At 27.6% G+C, this 24472-nt stretch overlaps 1 non-coding gene across 1 annotated transcript; it reads left to right on the top strand.

Annotated features, from left to right (window-relative positions):
* On the top strand, positions 1 to 82 carry TRNAS-GCU. Its single transcript has one exon. It is a non-coding gene; the product is annotated as a tRNA-Ser (tRNA).
* Positions 83 to 24472: the final 24390 nt, after the last annotated feature.

The following is a 24472-nucleotide window of genomic DNA, read 5'->3' as shown; positions in this document are numbered from 1 at the left end:
GTCGCTTTGGCCGAGTGGTTAAGGCGTGTGCCTGCTAAGTACATGGGGTTTCCCCGCGAGAGTTCGAATCTCTCAGGCGACGTTGTATTTTCAAAAAACTTCTTTTCTTGTTGAATGACCTGTTATTACTTTACTCAATGTCCTGTAGCACCGGCGAGAGCTCTGATGGAAATAATTCCTTCTATTCTCTTATTCAAAGTCTTCTATTTATTCATACACTTGTGGGTTTTTAAAATTTCAAACATCCATTTATCATTAAACTTTTTATAAAATTATCTTTAAATATAAGAATAAAATTATTATTTTAATATTAATATTAAAAAATATATAATTTTATCTTATTTTTTTTCTGACTTTAAAATTAACAACTTCACTCTCATTTAAAGTTTGAAAAATTAATATTTCATCTCTAAGGGTTGTTTCTCTTCTCTGGCTATCACCATTCCAACTGATAGCTGGCTTTTTTCACCTGTCTTCCAAATCCAGCTGCTCTGGAGACACCGTTTGTGGTCGATGTGAGACGAATCAAAGAAGAAAGGCTAACGGATCTCGTGGTTCTTCAATTTGTCATTGTTCCTTCTTCGCTTTGATTGTTCTTTTGTGATTCATTGTAAAACGTTGTCTAAGTCATCACAAATCGGTCAAACGAAGACAAATTATCTTCATCCAACGAAACTACTTCAATAGGAAAGTTGACAGTAGGAGAAGAAGATGGTGATAATCTTGACTGACGGTGGGAATAGATTCTAGTTGTCGGAGAAAGAAGAAAAATCCTAGTTGAAAAGTTAATTTTTCAAAACTTTATCTTAGGGAGAAATTGTTAGTTTTCCAAACCAAAATGGAATATAATTTTATTTATTTTAATATTACTTATAAAATAATAATTTTACTCTTAACCTTAATAGAATTTTTTGGTGGGTAGAAATGAACTAAACTTTGGGTAGAATTTAATTTTTTGAAAATTTTCGCATGTGTGTTTATCTTTTCACCAAACCTTTGGTGGGAAATAGTCCTTTGGCCTTTATTTTATTATTCATGACATATTTTTTATTTTTTTTATTAATACTCATGACTTGTATTATTTTATGTCTAAAGACTCTAAACTATTTAATAATAAAAAATATATTGAGGTGGAATCTATTCAAACCAAGTCTAAACATAAGTTAGCACAAACTCGACTTAAATTTAGAATGTGACTTCAAGCTCAAGGTCGAGTAGGTTTGAATGATGAACAATGATACTGAAAAAGATGATGAGTCGTTAGAGAAAGAGATGAAGTAGATGAATCATCAAAGAATGAGTTTCGATGAAGAATCGACAATGAGCTTTCCAACTTGAGCTGAGCTATCAAGTTGGAGTTTCAACTTGCGTTTTGATGTCCTAATAGTCAAGTGTCAATATATGATTGTGTGTTATTTTATTTTTAATTTGAATCACTCAATCACATAGTGGTACGCTATCATTAGTACACAAATTATATGTAACACCCATAAATATGTTCAAAGGTGTTCTAGTCTTTTCCTCCATATGGTAATGTGATTTAACTAAGTGTACATATATAAGGAGTGAACGAACGTTCATCACAAAGGTAGACGCTCGTTCATGTATAATGAAAGGCATAACAATCATTTTACGTTGAGCGTGTGAAAATGGTTACATGTAAGAAAATGAAAGATTGTGCATGGTCAGGTGAATGCCTGTTCATGCATTTGTAGATTTTGAACTTGGATAAGTTATGTTTCCTAGTGATTTCAGATGTGCTTTAATTGAACAATGAGATGAATGATTGTCCATGGAGCAAGGGCGACCATTCATGTAATTTTATCCATAAAATAGTAATGGGCATTGGTTGTTTGGCTAATTTTATATCATATATCATTTGAGTAGCCATATAGAAACTTAAAGGGAAGACAAGTGTGATCAAAGAGCAACAAAAGAAGGTTGCAAATGAAGTTTTTGCTTGTTGACAAAAGCCAAGTAAGAGGTTGGCCTCTATTTATTTTTTGATGCGTTTTAGTATGTGCTTTGGCGATTATGGTTTTGCTTAATTGGTTTTCATGCTTATGAGTGTGATATAATGATGGTTAAATGACTTGGTACTAGTGTTTGAACCTAAAATTTTAAAAATTTGCATGTTGGATTATATACATACACAACTATGGATTATTAGGTCATGATTTATTGATAAATGATTCTACGATATGCAAGTTTAAGCATGTTTAGTGGTTATGCCCAATTGGAATCATGATTAGAAGTATCTAAAAGTGGTTATTAATGAAATAAAGACTTTGGTTTGCATTTGGTTTGTTGAAATTCGTAGAAACCAATAAGGTGTGTGATTTCCAAATCGCAATGAATGCACTTTCATCCCTTAGATAAAAGAAAAACTCCTTGTTCATTCAACGAACATCCATTCCAAAAGTTTTAGCTTGAATAATCATTTGGTATGGGACGAATGCTCATTTCTGATATATTAAGTTGAACAAGGAGGTTAGGAGAAGAACAAACGTTCAAGGCTTAACGATGTTAGTCAAACGGTCATAGGCCAGTCGTTAACAGAAAGGCAAACACTCATTTATAGTAAGTTATATGCTCGCTCATAGGGTCAGAAAGATGAATGAGGAGCAAGGACATATGGTGCCTATTCACCTAGTGTAGAAAGACTAATATACGTTTATGTTGTATGCTGAAGTAAGGAAAAAGTTAGAAAAAATTAAGATAGCTAGCTAATCTGAAGTGCCTAATTGTGTGGAAGACGACATGGACACTGACTAAGGTGGATTCAAGTCTAAAATAAAGAAAATTAAGGAAAGTAGTGTACATCTATATAACAACTAGTTGTGTGTGTAAGTTGCGATATATGTGAAAGCAATAAAGTTATACGAGAGATAGATACCCATAAGATAAATCATGCATTCAAAGCTAAGACGCAATAGATACTTATTTTCAGTTCAAGTGTCATGGTATGGAATAGTGGTATCAATTAGTTTCCTCATGTGGTCAGTTTGATACATCACATATATGCTCGTGATAAGGGTCATCCTAGGATGGTAATCTAGTTAGTAGTCTTATAGCTATGTATATGTGATAAAAGAGAGACTATGATCAGTTTTCTCATGTAACTGGGGTATCAGAGCTAGTTAGTCTGATAGTTTAACCAACATGTGCATGATGCATAATGGTCGCAGACATCTGAAATGTCACTTGCTTTCACAAGAGCATAAGATATGTCGAGTTTGGCTTAGGCTTGGGTCATCTATATGATAAGGTTTATGTATTTAGGGCGTAAGAGTGTCAAGAGGAAACAGATGGGCATACGAGGATGGCTAAAAACATTCGATTAACCATATAGTAACTTAGTGCTGAAACACCAGATTTATGATTTTACGTGCAACGTGTCAATAGGTCACTTATTTACTAAGTATTTTTAACTTATGTGTTGTTTTTCATGGATTTGTAGGTAGAGATGAACAATAGAGCATGTAAGGGAAACAATGGTCTAGCTCAGATCAATGCATGAGGTTAAAGGGCATTTTCGTTATTTGCAAATTTTTAGTTATGTGGTGTTTACTTTATTTCCAATTTGAGGCATGAATAGTACTTATGCACTTTGTTTTGTGATGTTGGATTTATTTCAAACACTTGAGGTTGTGTGGATTGAGTTTATTATATTTATATATATTAAAGCATTTTAGGTTATACCATTTTGCATGTAAATGCGAGTAAAAGTATATAAACATGCCCTTTTTGTTCCGTTGTAATTAGACATGTTAATTGGGTCGGATCGAATGGAAGTTTAGTATGAAGCACGAAAAAAAGTACGATACGAGAAAATATGGTTTGATACTATAGTTTGTTGGGTCGGGCCTCGAGCTTTAATATTAAGCCTATGGGTTGGCCCAGCCCGACCTGACCCAATATTGTTTAAAAAAAATATTTTTTTTTTTCTTGCTTTTGTCTTGTGTGCTTTCTTCTGCCTTGTGGTAGAAGTCTTGGCCTCCTTATTTTTTTTTTTGTCAATATAAATCCATTCAATCTTTCTTCATTTTCATTTTTATTTACAAATTTCTCAATCTTTCAATCTCAATTATTTCATTATATTTTCAATCTCATTTTCTCTCATTAACTCTCTTTCAGAAAATAATTGAATTCATAAATAATAATTTTTTGTATTTATAATTTTATTTTTATTTTAATTTTATCGTTACAAAATATTATAAATAGATCAAGTATCTAATGAATTCAATCCATTTGAATATTATCATAGTATATATTTATTTATGTTTTATAATTTATATAGTATATAAATTAATTTATTTATACTATGTTACAATTTATAATATTTTTCATCATGTAATCATGATATTTTTCTGTCATAAGTGAGAGAATATAAATAAAATTTTAGGGTACTATCCTCGGTTTTAATAATTGAAAAATAATTTATGTTTAAAAATTTTAAATAAAATTTTTTAAATATTGATTAAATGGGTTAGGCCAACCCATTTAAAGCCCATCTTGGCCCAGTTAAGGCCCATATTTATGGGTCGGGCCTTGGGTCTTTATATATTAATGTGTCGACCCAATCTGAAAGTCTATTACTATTTAGGTTTCGAGTCTGACGTAACCCATTGATACCTCTGGCTGTAATTGATCAAATTCAAGTTATACGCATCTCTTCAAATCATATTTCAGATAGAGATGGTTGTTACATTCGAAATCATTTTTAGAACCAATAATTTTATTGTTAAAATAATTCAAGTGTATCAAACTGAATGTGAGAAAGGAAATAATTTTTAGTCCTTGTCTAATTGATCGTCATCCAATAAATTTAAATACACATATTTTATAGTTAAAAAATAATTAAATCTTATTTTGTGTCCATTCGGCACAATTAATGATTATTAGATCATGAACACTTGTAATTTAACCGTAATTATTTGACAAATAATTTAATAGACTAATTATTTGTATTAAAATATTTAATATGTTTAATATTGTAAATTCTGGATTAAAAAATAAAAAATTATTAAATCTAATAATTTAAAAAATTGATTATTTATCCAATAATTTTGTAATGTGGATTAAATAAATTGTACTAAATTGACACTTAATATTGAAAATAACCTATAAAATTTGAATAAGTCAATTTCCCCTAATTTGAAATTCGGATTTGGATTTTTGTTCTTCACATTTTATACAAACAATAAAACTATATATATATAAATGATGTATTATTATAAAATTAAATGATTTTAAATTAAAAATAAAATAATACTCAATCATATGATGACACATTATCAATACACTCAAATTATATATTAAAATATATACATATAATATTACTCTTATTCAAGATCAAACATAATTAAGTTAATTTATTTTTTCAATTTCCTAATTTCAATATAATCTCTCTTGTTCATATTTAAATTCGTCCTTCATTCGTTTTCCGTCGTTTTAGTATTATATTTTCATCAAACCAATAAATATTAAAAATAAAATAAAAAATTTCAATGATTAAGAAAATTTAAGATTAGACTATTGAAATTTAATGTTAGGATTTATGCAAGATATAATGCTAAAAATTTTAAAATTATATAATATAAATGTATTTTTAAAATATAATATTAGTTTTATGCAGGCTAAAGGACTATTTTCCACTCAAGTTTAATTACGTTTTTTAAGTCATGTCTGTGAGGTTTGAAAAACTAAAAATTTTACTCAAGCATAATTGTCGTTAGAATATTTTGTTAGAAGTAAAGATAAAATCGTTATTTTATTAATAATATTAAAAAATATAAAATTTGTTATATTTTTCAGCTAAGTTTTAAAAACTAACAACTTCACCCCTTATAACGTTTTCTAACTTTTAAAAGTCACATTTGCCCCCTCAAATTTTTTCTTCACCTTTTTGGCCACCACATCTATCGCCAACTATCTTCCCTCTCTACCATAAACCATTGGCTGGCGCATGAAAAGTAACCTAGAACAGATCTTTTTGTCTCCGATGAAGAGATTTGTTTCAGATTACTTCTCATGCACTGACTAACGGTTTAGAGTACAGAGGGGAGGTCGTTGATGTCGGATATGGTACAAGGAGAGGAGAAGAAAAAAACCCTAAAGTTTGTGGGAGAAAATATAACTTTTTAAAGTTAGAAAATTTTAAATAAAAGAAATATTAGTTTTTAAAACTTAGAAAGAAAATATAATAAATTTTATATTTTGTTAATAGTATTAATAAACTAACGATTTTACTTCTATCCCTGATAAAAAATTCTGACGACAATTATGTTATAAGAGGGGACACTATGGTCTAATCAACAGTTAAATTAATTAATTGTTTAAAAATATTATTAAAAATAATTTTATATAATTTATCATTAAATACATAATTTCAACTATTTTAACATAAAAACAACTTAGTTATGTGGTATATTTGAAAAACAACTTTACAGCAAGTGTTTGCAACTTTAATGTGGTCCAAATTAGATGAGCCCAACATATAAAGTGTCTTGTCATGCTATAGGAAGCAAGGTTTAACAGGTTGAATTTAAAAGTACTTATACAAGGATTGATGAGAGGTGTGGCAGCGGTTCGATTGCAATATAATGGGTTGTGTTAGGCTCACGGGCTATACAGGTCGTGTCCCTAGGTTGTGAAGCTTGACTTGTGACTTGTGGCTCGAGTTGATACTATTCATAATTTTTTAAATAAATTATTAATTATTTGTTACTACACCAGGAATACAAGGAATTAATATGATGTATCTAAAAATATTTATTAATGTTATGGGAAAACCAAAAAAATTAATGTGGGAAATCTACACTTATTAATTATTAATGTTATGAGAAAAACCAAAAAAATTAGTTTGGGAAATCCAAAAGACATAACAAAAAATAATTAAAAAATAAAAAAGATAAATAATATATATAATTAATGGACTGTCCCATTAAGTGTGTGATACGACATAGCTTGTTATAACAGAGGTCTTGCCATAAACTTTAATATTTATACAAGTCGACTCTGTGTGTAAGACCCATTACTATGTCAACATTAACCTGACACGAGCCACAGGCATAATAAGCTGCATTGAAGGTGAACTGGATTGGTCTAGCACAACCTACTACTGCCTCTAGGTTGGATTAAATCCTTATCAAGCTCAAATAAAGTCAAGTTCAAAATTAGCTTAAATATAAAAGAATCGATTTAAATATGAACTAGAACTCAAATTCAACTTGTCTTATGAAAACGAGTTTCATCCTTGGATTGAATAGCAATATATTGATGCACAGTTGATAAGTCATACAAAATCCCACATTTAAGAGTTAAATTAAACTAGTTAAAGTGCATTTGATTTGAATAATTTTTTATTAATAAAAATAAAATATCACCAAAAAGATATATTATTATGAAGATTATTAGTATAAATTAAACATTTAAGTTTAAAACCATTCGGTTCTAATTAAAATTAAATTATTTTTAGATCGAATTCAAGTCCCATCTCATTAATTTCAAGCTAAACTCTTGCAAATTTAGGCTGATTTTGAGTTGGGCCTTGGATTTACATGGGCCTGCTTGATGTTGTCTACTAGAAAGCCCATTGGAAATAAGACGTTTTCTATGTAAACAACTTTGGACTCTTCTTTTGTTTAAAATATTTTATAGTATTTTTAATATTTGAAAACACTTTTAAATAATATTTAAAAACCATTTTCAAAATTAATATAATTATGAAAAAATTTGTTTTTTTTGTAAAAACTTATGTATAAGATGATGGTGTGATAACATTGATTAAATGAAATGATTTGAGTCGAGCTAAACAACAATTCAAGCTCGAATAACTTGAACTGGATTTATCCCCATAATAAATAAAGTTACCTTGGTATTGTAGTAATACTTGTGTTCTATATTTACCATCTTTGGGGCTGAGCAATAAGAGTTAGATATGATAGTGGATCATATCAAACCAAATTTGGTGTGACCGGTTGTGTAGATTATGTCATGTTAAGGCTCGCAAACATGATTAGACTTGTGACATGACTTAAAACCTTCTGAGTCTTGTCTTAGGGGATTGTTTCAGTGTTTTTACAAGTTTGTCTATCAAAATTATTTTTTACAGGGTTGTGCCTAACTGGCCTATGGGTCTTACCTTACCTCAATTACAAGTTGTGCTGTGGACCAATCCGACCCCTTAACATGTCTAATGGGAGATAGCTGGAGACATACGTCAAGCTTTACAACTTATGTAAGGGCAGGACTAAAGGCAATATTAAACTAGACAATCCAATTTGGTCACTTATTAATTTTAATAATATTTTTTAATCTCCAAAAAATATTAAAAGAGAGAAAAGACCGACTCTTATGACGATGCCATGTGCTTCCTGAATTTAGGGCTACCTGTAATTAAAATGCCATACACTTACCATACTTGTCTCTTCAATGTGCAACATCTCACCATCTTTGATCACTAGTTTACTTCATTATTTTCATAATCAAAGTTTTTTTGACATGATCAAGCCTTAATTTGGTTAAAGGATCGGTCTATAAGTTAATTAGTTTACTTGATAATGACAACAAAACATAATAAAAATTTTAAAACAAATTTTAAACAGACTGCTCTTAATCATATTAACTATTCAACACTATGATACAATACAAGAGTTAACATTTGAATTAGTAATATTATTTATGGAGTGATTAAAGAATCTTAATTTGTATTATAGTATGAGAAATGCGTTTATTAATTAAATTTTCTGACGGTGATCCCAAGTTTTAGGTTAGTAATATAATATAGATGGACCGTATGATTACTATAATTTAGATGGACCATGAACTTATTATAAAACAAAGGCCAAACGACTAAATCCCACCCAAGGTTTGGTACAAAGACAAATATACACTCATGGAATTTTGAAATTTTAAATATTCACCAAAGGTTTAGTTCATTTCCACGCATCCAATAATTTTTTGTTAGAGTTAATAAACGTTTTGTTGTCTAGATGAAGTTTTTATTGGTTAGAGAGAGAGCCATTGAGAGAGAAATACCAGAGGAGAGACCACTGTTCGTCGGATTAGTTGATCAGATTTGTTTTTCAAATCCAACAAATCTGAAAGGGAAAAGTAATTTTTTTAAAATTTAATCCTAAAAGAAATTGTTTGTTTTCCAAACAAAGATAAGAAAAATGATATATAATTTTATTTATTTTAATAGTACTGATAAAATACAATTTTATCCTGAACCCCCATATAAAATTTTTGGGTTTATAGAAATAGACTAAATCTTATATAGATATTTGAGTTTTTAAAATTTTACGAGTGTGTATTTGTCTTTGCACCAACCAATAGGTGGGAAATAGTCCATTGGCCTGATACAAATTGTAATATGAATATTACATTAATTGGTGACTACTTGTAATTAAATTTGCATATGAATAGACTTCTTGTCTCTTCCATATAGAGCATCTTGTTAGCATTAACTAATCAATTCATTATAAAATTACTCTTTGGAATAAAATTATATTCATATAATTTTAAGTATTTAATCGAAAAGTTAATGAAGTATCGTGATGTAATTGAGTCATAATATATAATTTATGTATTCAATTGAGTAATCTAAACTTGATACACATAATTTTTTTACTCTATTCTTTGACCGAACTCATATATAGAAAAAAATATTCAAAAGGATTATGTAACAACGAGCTATCTGGTTAACAACTAAATTAAACTAGAATATAGATAAAAGATGCATAAACTCCACTTGACAATATATAAAAAATGATAAATTCTTCGTTAAGGTTTCAATATTCTTCTCTTTAGCGAACAACAACTTCTCGTCTATCGGTATTCTCTCTCACAATCAGTTTATCTCTCCATCTCAGTCGTCATTTTGCTCTCTCGTTGTCATCCACATCTACAACAAAACACTAATGTTTAAGTGAGAATAAGTCTTTTGCCTGAATATAAATATGAATAATTAATCGACAAAATCTAATCCAACTCAGTATGGAAAGTTTCATATCTTAAAAAACTATTTTTTATTAATATTAAATTTCCATCTTTGGCCGTGTTGAATGCGATGGCATGCCTGGTTTATAAAATTAAATGTGTTGACCTAGGTACTAGTATTAAAAAATAATTGAACCTACATCGTGTGATTTAATAATTTAATTTATCTTTAATTTATAATAATATATTGATATATCAATTTATTTATAATTATTAGTAAAAAAATATTTATACTTAAAATATTAATTTTTAAGTCGTTTTTGTACATAAAGAGACTATTTTCCTTTCTCTATTTTTTTTTTTTATGTGGGGTGTGATAATTTTGCGTAACGTGGTGTTTCCATTGGTTGAATGTATGTGTATATGTTATATTAAAATTTTCTTTGGTACATGTTATCTTAGAAAAAGATTTGTTCAAATGTAGTGTGTGACGATTATTAATGAGATCTTTTTACTATGTATTATCGACATTATGCTAAAGGTTATATGGAGCGGTGTTTTAGATTCATAATCAAACTAGTTGGTGTAATTGAAAATTGGTGACAAATTCGATATAGGTCATGGTTAAACTGAATGGAATTATTCTGATTTTGAATTGTGTGAATTATGTTAAAATACAATTCAATAGTTAAGTCAGTCTAATTCGACCATTATATTGATGTTTGTATGACTAAAATTTATTTTTAAACTTTTAATGATAATATAATGATGTCATATCAACATTATTACTCATCCACCTTATCGATCAAATCAACCAACTTGTAAACCAATTCTCTTATGCGGTTAAAACTTCGTTTGAGTCTAATATCATTATTGATAGCATGGAACATGAAACAGTAACAAATGCATTGGCTATTATTAAAGAACTCTAATTTTTATTTTTGGCCAAAGGACTTATTCCCACCCAAAATTCATTGCATTTTCGAATTGGTATCTTATAACTATTGAAAATTCAAACATCTCTCATGGACAGTTAAAATTAGCGGTATCAGTTAACATTATCTATTTCTTCTTTAGATTTAGAAAACTAATAACTTTTTCTTAGAATTAAACTTTAAAATATTACATTTGTCCCCTAGGATTTTTTTCTTTTCTCCCTCCCATTTTTCGGGCACCATCACTAGTCGTTTCTCTCTCTCTCCCCTTTTGTTCCCCTTTTTCAACGTCTTCTCCTCATCTTCATCACGTCTTCTAGTGATGAAGACCTTTTCTTTGTCTTCATCATTGGAAGAAGATGATGATGTTGTCTAGTGACAAAGACGAAGAGAAGACATCAAAAAGGGGAACAAAGAGAGAGAGAGAGAGAACTAATTAGTGATAATGCTAGAAAAAGAGGAAGGAGAAAAGAAAAAAACTCTAGAGAAAAAATATAATATTTCAAAATTTAATCATAGAAGAAAATTGTTAGTTTCCTAAACCTAAGAGAAAAATAAATAAAATTTTATTATTTTTAATATTAAATAATAATTTTACCTTTAAAACTTAATTTATGCTATTAATTTTAATTGTTCACGAGTGTATTCTTTTTATTTTAATAGTTAAGAGATACTAATTTAAAAATACAATAAAAAGTCTTTTGGAGTTTATTTTATTTTATTTTTATCTTCCAAATTTTCCCAATTTAGTATTAATGTCTCCAAAGCATAGTCAAAGCAATGTTTTGAAAGTTGAAGTCTCAAAATAAGATGCCTAGAGCAAAGGGCACAGATACAAACACTATAAGTCAACCCTTGAAGACTCTAATTTGTCAGAGTTTGATCTTACAATTGGGGAAAGTTTTTGTCAATCATGCAGCTGTCTAGTGGGATTTAGCTGGAGAAATCTAATGAAAGCCATGTGGCAAAGAGTGCAAGAGACTCAAAACTCTTCTTTTTCCTTTGGAGATATTTGAGTGGGAATCATGACTTAAACAGTACTTTTTGTTTTTTTTTTTAAAGTTAATTTTCTTATACAAATTTATGGGTTAGATGGAACTTAGATGGTTTGATCTATTAAATCAAATTAACTCAAATTGATTCGATTTAAATTTATTTAATTTAAATTCAAATTGAATTTAAGTTAAAAAAGTTAACTCATTTTTTAAATAGAGCTTAATCTAAGTTAGACAAAATTCAGCTTTCGACTTGATTGATTTGTGGTTTGATTCAAGTTATATTCAGTAATTGTTAAAATAATATTATTTTGTTAAGATGATTTTATCTGAAAAGTTGTCGGATAGCAAAGGGAGATAAACCAAAAAGATAAATAAAATTGGAAGGAGGATGACTGCTAGCCGGAGATAGGATAGAAGAGAAAAAAACTTAGAGGAAAAATTGTAACTTTTCAAATTTTAGATTAAAAAATTATGAAAATTTTAAATTTGAAAAGAAAAATATGATAAAATTTTAAATTTTAATTTTTTAATAAATAATAATTTTATCTTTAACTCTAACTAATATTTTTAATAAAAATTATCTTATAAAAAAATATTTAAAAATTAGAGGATAACTTTATTTTGGCCCTCATAAAAATGACTGATTTCTGTTATTGCCCTTTTCAAGGCCGTCCAAGGCTTTAATTCCAATTTAAATTGAGAAAAGAGATAAAAATGTTAAGACAATTTTGGTAATCCACGTGTCACCACTACGCCAATCTCGCGCAAGCTGTCGTTAACAAGAATCCAACGGTCGGGATCAGTCGGCCTTCTCTTTTGGCGCGGTCCAGTCTCCATCATCGCTCAATTTCAGATCCGTTATCAACGGTCAAACATTTTAAATTCATTAAAATGTAAAAACAGGCAACAAAAACAAATAAATAAATATAGTTTCTCTTTTGCCTTTTTTTTTCAACAATTAATTTTAATCCATTAATGTATTTTTAATTTTTTTAATAAATTCCATTAATTTAATTTCCCAGAAATATTTGTATTCAAAATAAAATTTATAGAATAGAATCATAATTATGAAAATAAAAATATTATAACATTAAATTGAAGGCTTAAATCCTGAAATACGAAAAATGATACTCGTCCAATATTAATAAACGCCTAACTAAAATTCAAATATCCCATTGATAATATAAGTAAGATTGGATTTTATAGAATTTGCTCGAATTTAAATTTAAGTTTGGATTAAAGCAATCAAATTACAACTATGAATTTGAATTGTTTAAAACAAAAATCAAATTCAAACAGATAGGTACAAATACAATTGGACGAAATCTAAAGTTAAATTAATTTTTCATTGAATTTAACTGTTAACTCATCAATCTCAAATTATGACTTATTTAAAGGTCATGCGCTTGAGTTTTTTGGTTCTTTTTATTGATAGAGTATATGAATAACAACTGTTTTGACTCAAACGTTACGTACGTCAAAAAGATGTAATTAGAGAAAATAAGTCCTAATGTAATATCATTGATAAAATGAAGAGTTTTATTTAATTAGAATATGACAATAAGTAATATAGAAAATAATTTTACATTATTTGAAGATATATGCAAAATGTAATTTGGAGGATTGACCAGTCATTTATGATCTTCGGTTATATTTGAAAGGAAATATAAATTAGTAAAGTTTAATAATTATTTTAAAAAATTATTTTATTAATAAAAATTGAACACAAAAAAATAACTAGTAAAAATACAAAATTTTTAAATAAACGAAAACTAAGTTGCTAGATAGAATTAAATTTTGATTAAAATTTAAAAGAAATTAGGTTTTGAACGTGGTTTAGAGAGTTTCTGGTGGGGGGGTGGGTAGATTTATATAGAGAAATAAGAAAAGAAATTTAAAAAAAGTTCAAAATCTGAATGGCTATTCTAGCCTAGCCTAATGACTTCTGCAAGTATAGAAGCTATCGTGCACTTGTTGAAGTTTTGGAAAAACCTTTTTTTTTTTTAAATTGTCTGTACAGTAACAGGTCGTGTCAAGCCAACCAACCAAACGACCCAACTCATAAGTCTGACATGACCTACTATCCCCAGTGCCAAAAAAGGGTCAAGTTTAGGTATCTTTGGACACTTTTTTTATTTAAAATATTTTATAGTATTTTTAATATTTGAAAACACATCTATATAATATTCAAAAACCATTTTCAAAATTAATGTAATTGTGAAAAAAAAAATTTTTGGTAATATATATATATATATATATATATATATATATATATATATATATATATATATATATATATATATATGAGATGATTGTGTGATAACACTGACTAAGTGAGAGGGTTTGAGCTAAGCTAAATAACAATTCGAGCTCAAATGACCCAAATTAGATTCACTTTTACAAAAAAATAAAATTACTTCAACATTGTAGTAATATTTATGTTCTATTTTTTCCATCTTTGGGGTTGAGCAATGGGAGTTAGACATACTAATGGGTTATATCAGATAAAATTTGGTGTAACTCATTGTGCTATGGATCGTGTCATGTCAAAGCCTGCAAACATGGTTATGTTTGTGGCACGACTCAAAACCCTCAGTCTGCCTTAGTAGGCTAACTTGGGTGTTTTTGTGGATTGATCTACTTAATTATATTTTCATATTTTAATTATTTTTTAATGGAATATGCTTGATTGGCCCGCATGCCTTACCTCAATTACAAAATGTGCCGTGAACCAACCCGACCCTTTGACATATCTAATGGGAGCTAGCTTATGTTGGGGCAAGACTTAGACAATATTAAATTAGACTATTCAATTTGGTCACTTATTAATTTTACCTCCAAAAAAGACTAAAAGAGAGAAAAGACCAGCTCACATGAATACTCCATGTGCTTCCTAAATGTAGAGCTACTTGTAATTAAAATGCCATACATTCACCATACTTGTGTCTTCAATGTGCAACGTCTATTTAATTCATTGTTATCTTAATCAATGTTTTGTGCCACAAATCAAACCATAATTTGGTTAAAGGGTTGGTCAATAAGTTAATTCATCTAATTGATGACGATAATATAACATAATTAAAATTTTAAAATAGGATTTAACCATTTTAATGTCAACATAATGATCAGAACGGCGTAATGCAATTCACTCTATTTAACCTCATATTAGTTTAATCTGATGGTTAAATTCATTATAATTATAACCCTTGTACCATAATATTGATTAGTTAATATGATTTAGATAAGTGTTTTAAAACTTGGATCCATTGGTTTGATTAGTAATTGATGAGAAAATTTTGCATAGATTTCAGATCAGATTAATTTAAAGTTAAATTAAGTGAATTGTATTAGGTTGTAGTTCAACTAATGAATTAGATTGGTTCGATAACATGTTTATTAATTAAATTTTCGATCGTGATCCAGAGTTTTAGGTTAATATAATGTAATACAAGAAAGAAATTTATTAATATATCCATATGATTAATATAATATGGATTGACTTGACCATATATTTATTATGATACAATTTGTAGCATGAATATTACATTAATTGGTGACTACTTGTGATTAAATTGGCATACAAATAGACTTCTTGTCTCCTCCATATGGAGCATATTGTTACCATTAACTAATCAATTCATTATACTAATATAAGGTGATAATATATAAAGTTTTAAGTATTTGATATTCAAAATTGGATACATAATTTTATTATTATATTCTTTGACCCGACTCATATATATAGAACAATACATGAAAGGTAAATATCTAAAAATAGTTATTTGGTCAACGATTAAATATGTTATCTGCTTATAGATCAAAGTAGAATGTGGATAGTTCATGCATTAATGAAAGATAACGAGAAGAACTTTACTTAAAATTTAACAATATATCCCTTGATATTTACGAGATTATCTTCATATTTCATCTTGTGTTTATGAAAGAAAGTTGTCATTTTCAATTAAATCGAGATCTAGTTATCTTATTTTTGTATAATTAGAAGAAGACTAAATCATTAGATTCACACTTGTTCTATGAACACTTTGATACTGTATCTATATGTAATTATATCTTTTTATCTTATAATTATAAAATGACTTAACATAGGTAGAGGAGAGATCAAAGATAAAATTATTATTCTTGTATAATACCATCACAACTCTATCGAAAATTCTTTCTAATGATATAAATAATATTATTATGGATGTAAACTTTCAAACAATAGACTGAATTATGTTAAAAACTTTTTGTGCTTAATCCCAACTTATATAAAATTCATACATTCTCTCACTAAATTATTTTCATTCATCGTCAAGTGTCAGACATAGTAGACAGAGAGTTAACTCACTATTTCTTATTGTCATCATTATAATTTAAATTTCTATGCACTTACCTAACCTTGTATACTTCTCGTTAATTAGTCTAATTGATAATAACAACATAACATAATAAAAATTTTAAAATAAGTTTTAAACAAACTGACATTAACATGACGATAGAACCAATCTGACCGTTAGTTGAATTATAATATAATACGATTCACTTGATTCAATCTCGGATCAATATAGTTCAGTTGTTAAAACCCGCTTTAATCGTAATCTAGAGCAAATTTCTCACCAACTTCCAGTTGAACCAACCGATCAAAGTTTTAAAACACTGGTCTTAATCATATTAACTATTCAACACTATGATACAAGAGTGAACATTTGAATTAGTGGTATTATTTATGGAGTGATTAAAGAATCCTAACCTATATTATAGTATGAGAAACACGTTTATTAATTAAATTTTCTAACGGTGATCCAAAGTTTTAGGTTAATAATATTATGTAACACAAGAGAAAACATTTATTAATATATCCATATGATTAATATAATGTAGATGGACCATGAACTTATTATAAAACAAAGGCCAAACGACTAAGTCCCACCCAAGGTTTGGTACAAAGATAAATACACACTCGTGAAATTTTAAAAATTTAAATATCCATCCAAGGTTTAGTTCATTTTCACACATCCAATAATTTTTTGTTAGAGTTAATAAACGTTTTATTGTCCAGATGAAATTTTTGTTGGTTAGAGAAAGAGCTGTTAAGAGAGAAACACCAGAGGGGAGACCACTATTCGTCGATTAGTTGATCGGATTTGTTTTTGAAATCCAATAAACCTGAAGGGGAAAAATGAATTTTGTAAAACTTAATCTTGAAAGAAATTGTTTGTTTCCAAACAAAGAGGAGATAAATGACATATAATTTTATTTATTTTAATAATACTGATAAAATACCAGTTTTACCCTGAACCCTAATATAAAATTTTTGGGTTTATAGAAATGGACTAAATCTTATGTAGATATTTAAATTTTTAAAATTTTACGAATGTGTATTTGTCTCTACACCAAACAATAGGTGGGAAATAGTCCATTGGCCTGATACAAATTGTAATATGAATATTACATTAATTGGTGACTACTTGTAATTAAATTTGCATATGAATAGACTTCTTGTCTCTTCCATATAGAGCATCTTGTTAGCATTAACTAATCAATTCATTATAAAATTATAAGGTGATAATGTGATACTATAGTTGTTGTACAGTAAAATTACTCTTTGGAATAAAATTATGTTCATATAATTTTACGTATTTAATCGAAAACTTAATAATGTGTCATGATGTAATTGAGTTATAATATATAATTTATGTATTCAATTGAGTAATCTAAACTTGATACACATAGTTTTATTACTCTATTATTTAACCCAACTCATATATAGAAAAAAATATTCAGAAGGATTATCTAACAACGAGCTATCTAGTTAACAACTAAATATGTCATCTATTTCTATATTAAACTAGAATATAAATAAAAGATGCATAAACTCCACTTGACAATATATACCCTTAGCATTTACGAGATTTTCTATTTAATTTCTTTCAACCTCACTGTTGAAGGTTTGAAAAATGATAAATTCTTTATTAAGGTTTTGATCTCCTTCTCTTTAGCGAACAACGACTTCCCGTCTATCGGTATTCTCTCTCACAATCAGTTTATCTCTCCATCTCAGTCGTCATTTTGCTCTCTCGTCGTCATCTTCATCTCCAACAAAACACTAATGTTTAAGTGAGAATAAGTCTTTTGCCTGAATATAAATATGAATAATTAATAGATAAAATCTAATCCAACTCAGAATGGAAAGTTTCATATCTTGAAAAACTATTTTTTATTAATATTAAATTTCCATCTTTGGCCGTGTTGAATGCGATGGCATGCCTGTTTTATAAAATTAAATTTGTTGACCTAGGTGCGAGTATTAAAAAATAATTGAACCTACATCGTGTGATTTAATAATTTAATTTATCTTTAATTCATAATAATATATTGATGTATCAATTTATTTATAATTATTAGTAAGAAAATATTTATACATAAAATATTAATTTTTATGCCGTCTTTGTATATAAAGAGACTATTTTCCTTTCTCTATTTTTTTTTATGTGGGGTGTGATAATTTTGCGTAACAAGGTGTTTCCATTGGTTGAATGTATGTGTATATGTTATATTAAAGTTTTCTTTGGTATATGTTATCGAAGAAAAAGATTTGTTCAAATGTAGTGTGTGACGATTATTAATGAGATTTTTTTATTATTTATTATCGATATTCTGGTAAAGGTTATATAGAGTGATGTTTTAGGTTTACAGTCAAATTACTTGGTCTAATTGAAAATTGGTGACAAATTCGATATAGACAATAGTTAAATTGAATGGAATTATTCTGATTTTGAATTGTATGAATTATGTTAAAATATAATTTAATAGTTAAGTCTGATTAATTCGATCGTTATATTGATGTTTGTATGAATAAAATTTATTTTTAAACTTTTAATGAATATAATGATGTCATATAACATCATTAGTCGTCCATCTTATTGATCAAATCAATCAACTTGTAAACCAATTCTCTTATGAAGGTAAAACTTTGTTGAGTCTAATATCATTATTGATAGCATGGAACATGAAACAATAACATATGCATTGGCTATTATTAAAGAGCTCTAATTTTTATTTTTGGCCAGAGGGCTTATTCTCACCCAAAGTTCATTGCATTCTCAAATTAATATTTCTTAATTATTAAAAATTCAAACATCTCTCATGGAAAGTTAAAATTAATAGTATCAGTTAACATTATTTATTTTCCTTTTAGATTTAGAAAACTAATAATTTTTTTTTCTAAAATTAAACTTTGAAATATTGTATTTGCCTCTTAGGGTTTTTTTTTTTTCGCCCTCCCTTTTTTGGGCACCATCACTGGCCGCTTCTCTCTCCCTCACTTTTCGTTCCTCTTTTTTGGCGTCTTCTCTTCATCTTCATCACGTCTTCTAGTGATGAAGACCTCATCTTTGTCTTCATCACTGGAAGAAGATGATGATGTTGTTTGGTGACAAGGATAAGGAGAAGACACCAAAAAAGAGGAAAAAAGGGAGAAAGAGAGAATCAATTAGTGACGATGTCAGTAAAAGAGAAGGGAGACAAGAAAAAACTCTAGGGGAAAAATATAATATTTTAAAATTTAATCATAAGAGAAAATTGTTAGTTTTCTAAATCTAAAAAAAAAAAAGATAAAATTTTATTATTTTTAATATTAAATAATAATTTTACCTTTAAAATTTAATTGACGCTATTAATTTTAATTATTCACGAGTGTATTTTTATTTATTTTAATAGTTAAGAGATACTAATTTAAAAATATAATAAAAAGTCCTTTCGACTTTATTTTTTTTATTTTTTTATCTTCCAATTCTTCCCAATTTAGTTTTAATGTCTCTAAAGCATAGTCAAAGCAATGTTTCGAAAGTTGAAGTCTCAAAATAAGATGCCTAGAGCAAAAAGCACACTATAAGTCAACCCTTGAAGACTCTAATTAGTCAGAGTTTGAGCTTACAACTGGGGAAAGTTTTTGTCAATTATGTAGCTGTCTAGTGGGATTTTGCTGGAGAAATCTAATGAAAGCCATGTGGCAAAGAGTGCAAGAGACTCAAACTCTTCTTTTTCTTTAGGGATACTTCAGTGGGAATCTTGACTTAAAAAGAACTTTTTTTTTTTCAAGTTAATTTACCTATACAAATTTATGGGTTAGCTGGAACTTAGATGGTTTGATCTATTACAACAAATTAACTCAAATTGATTTGATCTAAATTTGTTTAGTTTAAATTCAAATTGAATTTAAGTTAAAAAAGTTAACTCATTTTTTAAATAGAGTCCAATCTAAGTTAGACAAAATTCGGCTTGCAAATCGAAGGATAGTTTGATTTGGTTGATTTATGGTTTAATTCAAGTTATATTCAGTAATTGTCAAAATAATATTATTTTGTCAAGATGATTTTATCTGTAAAGTTGTCGGATAGCAAAGGGAGATAAACCAAAAAGAGAGATAAAATTGGAGGGAAGATAATTGATAGTCAAAGACACAGTAGAAGAGAAAAAAAACTTAGAAAAAAAAATTGTAACTTTTCAAATTCTAGATAAAGAAAAATTATGAAATTTTTAAATCTGAAGAGAAAAATATAATAAAATTTTAATTTTTAATTTTTTAATAAATAATAATTTTATCTTTAACTCTAATTAAAATTTTTAATAAAATTTTTCTTATAAATGAGTATTTAAAAATTAGAGAATGGTTCTAATTTTGGGCCCCATAAAAATGACTGATTTCTGTTATTGTCCTTTTCAAGGCCGTCCGAGGCTTTAATTCCAATTTAAATTGAGAAAAGAGAAAAAAACGTTAAGACATTTTTAGTAATCCACGTGTCACCACTACGCCAATAACGCGCAAGTTGTCGTTAACAAGAATCCAACGGTCGGGATCAGTCGGCCTTCTCTTTTGGCGCGGTCCGGTCTCCAGCGTCTCTCAATTTCAGATCCGTTATCAACGGTCAAACATTTTAAATTCATTAAAATGTAAAAAAAGGCAACAAAAATAAATAAATAAATATAGTTTCTCTTTTACCTTTTTTTTTTCAACAATTAATTTTAATCCGTTAATGTATTTTTAATTTTTTAAATAAATTCCATTAATTTAATTTCCCAGAAATATTTGTATTCAAAATAAAATTTATAAAATAGAATCATAATTATGAAAATAAAAATATTAATAAACGCCTAATTAAAATTCAAATATCCCATTGATAATATAAGTAAGATTGGATTTTATAGAATTTGCTCGAATTTAAATTTAAGTTTGGATTAAACCAATCAAATTACAACTATGAATTTGACTTGTTTAAAACAAAAATCAAATTCAAATAGATAGGTACAAATAAACTTAAACAATTGGATGAAATCTAAAGTTAAATTAATTTTTCATTGAATTTAATTGTTAACTTATCGATCTCAAATTATAACTTATTAAGACTCTATCAAAAGTGAATTCAACCCTAAATACAGACAATATTTAAGACCAAATGAGTTATTCCCACCCAAAAATTACTATTATTAAGCTTTAAAAAACCCTTTTTACCCATTTATGGATTGATAAGTTCGTAAATTTAACACCCAATTTGTAATTGTGGCAATTTATTAACTTTAACACCCAAAATTATTTCTTTTCAAATTCCTTAGCCTTTATAAACTAACAAAAACACCCCCAAAACATCAAACTTAATGTTAGAGGCTTTATAAAAATTTGCGATTGCCCTATAAAGAATTATCTTGATTGTCATTTCTGAATTAAAACAAAAAAATCCAAGTCATTAATTTTAACGATGTTAGCAATTAAACCTATTTTTATATGTAAAATATAAGTTTGATTTTTTTAATAAAAAAATCAAAAGTTCGATAACTTCAATAGAAATTCAAACAAATTTTGATTCATTCGATAGAAAAAAAAAAGAAGAAGATAGTTTGGTACCTTCACATATTGTTATCTTTTTTTGACAATCAAATGCACCTAGGATGTATTTATATTTTGTCCAAAAATTTTAGGGGCTTGGAAATTAAAAAAATTTAAAGGTCTTTTCAAATTTTTTAAAATTTAATATAAATTTTACTAGTTTTAAAAATGATAGTTACACAAAAAAAAAAAAGACCAAAAGACAATATTTTAAAATTGCTTAAAGTTTTTATATTTTTTAGAAATCTAAGTAATAAAATTTTCAATTAATAAAAATATATTGATAATTAGATATTTATCTAGTGTTAATGATATTTTTGTAATTTTTATAAAAGGTTAAAATGGACATTTCCAAGAAAACCAAACAAAACATAAGTAGATGATAGGTGACACTATTTAAAGGTCATGCGCTTGAGTTTTTTTATTCTTTTTATTGATAGAGTATATGAACAATAATTGTGAAAAAAAATGTTTGGTTAAACAAAAAATATATGAGATGACACTGACTAAGTGAGAGGGTTTGAGTTGAGCTAAATAACAATTCAAGCTCAAATGACCCAAATTAGATTCACCTTTACAAAAAAAATAAAATTACCTCAACACTATAGTAATATTTATGTTCTATTTTTACCATCTTTGGGGTTGAGCAATGAGAGTTAGACATAATAATGGGTTATATCGGATAAAATTTAGTGTAGCTTGTCGTGCCATGGATCGTGTCATGTCAAAGCCTGCAAAAATGGTTAGGTCTGTGGCATGGCTCAAAACCCTCAGAGTCTTGCCTTAGTCGGCTAATTAGGGTGTTTTTGTGGATCAATCTACCAAATTATATTTTTATATTTTAATTATTTTTTAATGGAACATGCCTGATTGGCCTGCATGCCTTACCTCAATTACAAAATGTGTCGTGAACCAACCTGACCCTTTGACATATCTAATGGGAGCTAGCTTATGTTAGGGCAAGACTTAGGCAATATTAAATTAGACTATTCAATTTGGTCACTTATTAATTTTACCTCCAAAAAAAAACTAAAAGAGAGAAAAGACCAGCTCACATGAATACTCCATGTGCTTCCTAAATGTAGAGCTACTTGTAATTAAAATGCCATACATTCACCATACTTGTCTCTTCAATGTGCAACATCTATTTAATTCATTGTTATCTTAATCAATATTTTGTGCCACGAATCAAACCATAATTTGGTTAAAGGGTTGGTCAATAAGTTAATTGATCTAATTGATGACGATAACATAACATAATTAAAATTTTAAAATAGGTTTTAACCATATTAATGTCAACATGATGATCAGATCAGCCTAATACAATTCACTCGATTTAACCTCATATTAGTCTAATCTGATGGTTAAAATTCATTACAATTATAACCCTTGTATCATAATATTGATTAGTTAATATGATTTAGATAAGGGTTTTAAAACTTGGATCCATTGGTTTGATTAGTAATTGACGAGAAAACTTTGCATAGGTTTCAGATTAGATTAATTTAAAGTTAAATTAAGTGAATTGAATTAGGTTGTAGTTCAACTAATGAATTAGATTGGTTCGATAATATGTTTTGTGCCACGAATCAAACCATAATTTGGTTAAAAGGGTTGGTCTATAAGTTAATTGATCTAATTGATAGCGATAACATAACATAATTAAAATTTTAAAATAAGTTTTAACCATATTAATGTCAACATAATGATCAGATTGGCCTAATACAATTCACTCGACCTAACCTCATATTAGTCTAATCTAATAGTTAAAATTCATTATAATTATAACACTTGTATCATAGTGTTGATTAGTTAATATGATTTAGATACGTGTTTTAAAATTTGGATCCATTGGTTTGATTAGTAATTGATGAGAAATTTAGCATAGGTTTCAAATCAAATTAATCTAAAGTTAAATTAAGTGAATTGTATTAGGTTGTAGTTCAACTAATCAATTAGATTGGTTCGATAACATGTTTATTAATTACATTTTCGATCGTGATCCAAAGTTTTAGGTTAATATTATGTAATAAAAGAAAGAAATTTATTAATATATCCATATGATTAATATAATATGGATTGACTTGGCCATGAATTTATTATGATACAATTTGTAGCATGAATATTACATTAATTGGTGACTACTTGTAATTAAATTGGCATACAAATAGACTTCCTGTCTCTTCCATATGGAGCATATTGTTACCATTAACTAATCAATTCATTATACAATAATTTTTTTTTTAATTTTATTGCTCTATTCTTTGACCCGACTTATATATATAGAACAATACATGAAAGGTAAATATCCAAAAATAGTTATTTGGTCAACGATAAAATATGTTATCTGCTTGTAGATCAAAGTAGAATATGGAGAGTTCATGCATTACTCAAAGATAACAAGAAGAATTTTACTTAAAATTTAACAATATATCTCTCAACATTTACGAGATTATCTTTATATTTCATCTTGTGTTTACGAAGGAAAGTTGTCATTTTCATTTAAATCGGGATCTAATTATCTTATTTTTGTATAATTAAAAAAAGACTAAATCTTTAGATTCTTCACACTTGTTTTATGAACACTTTGATACTGTATCTATATGTAATTCTATCTTTTTATCTTATAATTATAAAATGACTTAACATAGGTAGAGGAGAGATCAAAGATAAAACTATTATTCAAGTTTAGAATCAAACAAGTCATTTTA

This window comes from Mangifera indica, chromosome 7 (genome assembly GCF_011075055.1).
Source record: "Mangifera indica cultivar Alphonso chromosome 7, CATAS_Mindica_2.1, whole genome shotgun sequence".
In the NCBI taxonomy this organism is placed as follows: domain Eukaryota; kingdom Viridiplantae; phylum Streptophyta; class Magnoliopsida; order Sapindales; family Anacardiaceae; genus Mangifera; species Mangifera indica.
The sequence above is the reverse complement of the archived record's forward strand: the minus strand, read 5'-3'. Positions and strand labels throughout refer to the sequence as shown.